At 35.7% G+C, this 3333-nt stretch overlaps 1 long non-coding RNA gene across 1 annotated transcript; it reads right to left on the bottom strand.

Moving 5' to 3' along the window:
• Positions 1–201: 201 nt before the first annotated feature.
• Positions 202–1223, bottom strand: LOC132190602 (uncharacterized). The gene is made up of 3 exons (XR_009441150.1): positions 730–1223; positions 555–640; positions 202–440 (listed from the first exon to the last, which is right to left on the bottom strand). It is a non-coding gene; the product is annotated as an uncharacterized LOC132190602 (long non-coding RNA).
• Positions 1224–3333: the final 2110 nt, after the last annotated feature.

Below are 3333 nucleotides of genomic sequence, written 5' to 3'. Positions count from 1 at the left end.
GAAGGCCCATGAGATATAGAAATTCACCAGAAAAAGAAAGCCAATATATACACCAGCAAAAGAAATTCTTACAAGAAAAATTTCAAAACAGGAACTCTATCAGGTTCCATAATCCAGCGCCAACAAAAACCATCAAATGCAAAGAAATCTCATCAAATGCCATCACTTAAAAAAAAAACATCAAACCTACCCAAACTCAAATTAAAATAAAATTCATTAATGAATAATAAACAAAGTATTAACTAATTAAAGTCACTTGGCAAAAGGAAAATAAGTCATGGCCTCATGGGCAAGTAGGCAACACCATTACACAAATATAAAAGCAAGAAAACATAAAGATAGTGATCAGTATGAATAAACATCAACATCAACACGGTTACAGAATAATTTCCTTGAGCCACCTCAAACATAGATTATCTTCAATTCCTTAAATTTGCTTCCTTCAATAATCCAACAAATCAAAACATAAATAAAGTGAATCACTATTAGTAATTAATATTAAAGAGTAAGAAATAAATATCACATAAGAAAAAAATAAGATCCAAAAAACTTACCAAATACTTTAAACAAAACATTACCCCGCAAAGTTCATCCATTAAGCCTTAATTCGTGTCAAATGTGAGGGAATTAGACAAAATTTCTACCACAATGAAATTTTTAAAGGATTAGTAAAAATAATTTAATCAAATAATTAGAATAATAAATAAATTTGAAATTAACAAATATTACCCGACTCAAGCTTGTAGCTTTCTTCATCTTCAATGTCAGGCAAGAGTGACTCAACATACTGAAAATTGGGAGAAGATCTCAACCAATTTTGACAACAAATAAGAGCTTCCACTGTTTTCGGAGCCAAAGAACTCCGAAAAGGATCTATGATGCGACCTCCGGTGCTAAAGGCCGACTCAGAAGCAACAGAAGTAAGTGGAATTGCCAGGACATCTCGTGCTATCTCGGCGAGAACCGGAAACTTTACCTTATTTACCCTCCACCACATTAAAATATCAAAGTTGTCACTTGGAGTCTCCACCTCTTCCGTATAATATTGCTCTATCTCTGTCCGACACATCATCACATTTTTGGACGCCCGAAATGAATGGTAAATAGCTAAAGCATCTTTCTTATTAGTACCCACACTTTCGGAACTTGTGCAACTACGCTCTTCATTTCCAAACCTAGCCAAGCTAGCCCCACTTCCACTTTCATTCTTAGCATATTGCTCATATAACCGGTTCAAGACATTCTTTAATTTGGTAACAATTTCTTCTGCTTTTTCTAGACCCACATTCGTTTGGAACCAAAATTCCAAGACATTTATCTTGTAACGTGGATCAAGCACCGAAGCAACAAACAACAAGGGGTTAATAGACAAAAAATTTCCCCAATACTTATCATATTTCTCTTTCATTTGCATTGCCATGGTACTCAATGAATAATCACTACTTTCACAATACTCATCCAAACAATGATAAACATTTTGAAGAATACCAAAAAACAAGTTAGAAGTTGAATACAAGGAACTCGACATCTGAATTGTTTCGTCATAAAATACACGCAAGAATTTAACAATGTATCGAACCTTATTCCAATCATCTTCATTTGGAGCCCCCAACACATCCCTCCCTCCACAATCATCATTCAAATAATGTACAAAATTAGAATCTTCATCTAACATAAGATTAAATGCCCTTTCATACTTTTGTGCCGCCTCCAACATGGTATAAGTAGAGTTCCATCTAGTGGAAACATCAAGAGTCAAGGAAGACCGACACCCAAGATTCTTCCTTTCTACACAAGACTTAAAGAGGGCTAATCTTTGGGGGGATCCCTTCACATATTTCACCATATTTCGGACCCTTTCAATTGAATCATGTGCACCCTTCATACCCTCCTTCACAATTAAATTTAGAACATGGGCACAACACCTCACATGAACAAACTCATGGCGACAAATAACATCATCATTGGACATATTTCTTTTACTAAACTCACTCATTGCTTTATCATTAGCACTTGCATTGTCAAGTGTTATCGCCAACACACGAGTAATCCCCCATTCCACCAAACATTGCTCTATTTCCTTAGTAATCGTTATTGCCTTGTGATCCGACACTTGGCGAAATGCCAATATTCTTTTCTGATATTTCCAAGTAGAGTCAATAAAATGTCCCGTTACAACCATGTAATTCATATTCTGAATCGAAGTCCAAGTGTCAGTTGTCAAACAAACCCTTTGACCAACCATCATCAACTTCTTTTTGATTATTTCTTTTTTGGTCATAAACAACTTAACACAATCCTTCATCACTGTGTAGCGAGAAGGAAGCTCAAAACGAGGCTCAAGAACCTTAAACATTTTCTTAACACCCATCTTCTCCACAATTGAAAAGGGAAATTCATCAACAATGATCATTTCACAAAGAGTCTCCCTAATAAGTTTTTCAGAATACTTCCTAACAATTAAGTTATTACCAATACTACCATCACTCTGACTCTGCCCGGTTCTAGGTGAATTTAGATTGAGAGCCATCTGTTTTTGCTTTTAAGCTCTTATACTTTTGGCATTTTTTGAAATGGTACAACATGCTAGAGGTGCCATTGTTTGTCCCATGACATTTATACTGAGCCCCACAATAGTTACAACTTGCAATAGGAGCCTCTTCAGAACTATTTGCATCTTTAGTAAAATGGTCCCATACTGAAGATCTTTTTGTTCTTAATCTTTTTTTACAAGGGATTGGGGGTCGTCGACCACGAGTACGACCATGAGATGCTGCCCTAAAACCCCTAGAACCAGCACATCTAATCCCTTGGGTATCAAACTCATCAGATTCATCAATATCATCAAAGATTTCTTCATCAAATGTGTCTTCATCAAAGGTTTCACTATCATCTATGCCTATGGGACAAGAAGCACTAGTTGATGTCGAAGGTCGAGGTGCAGCCATATGAACTGAAGTAAAAAGTAATAGTTGAAATTAATTAGCTAATGTGACAATGTTTGACCTATGGGCTATGACTAAAACTCAAACTAATGGTTGGTTTTAATTAGCAAAATTAATTTGCTGATTTATGGTATTCATAAAACACAACACTGAAATACCCATTCTAAATCTCAACCAACAACCAAAGATTTTTGAAACAATTGAGCATAATTCATAAACAATTTCGTTACCTGAAGCAAGGGCTGAGAGCTTGAGATTGAGAATCAGAGCTTGATTTGGTGGGAAGCCGGAAATTGGAAGTGAACTGAAATAATTCACACACGGCGCACTGCCTGAGGGAGACGCCAGATAAGAAAACAACAAAAGAAAAAAAAAAAAAAAAAAAAAA

Source organism: Corylus avellana, chromosome ca8, assembly GCF_901000735.1.
Source record: "Corylus avellana chromosome ca8, CavTom2PMs-1.0".
In the NCBI taxonomy this organism is placed as follows: domain Eukaryota; kingdom Viridiplantae; phylum Streptophyta; class Magnoliopsida; order Fagales; family Betulaceae; genus Corylus; species Corylus avellana.
This window is presented reverse-complemented; position numbering and strand designations above follow the sequence as displayed.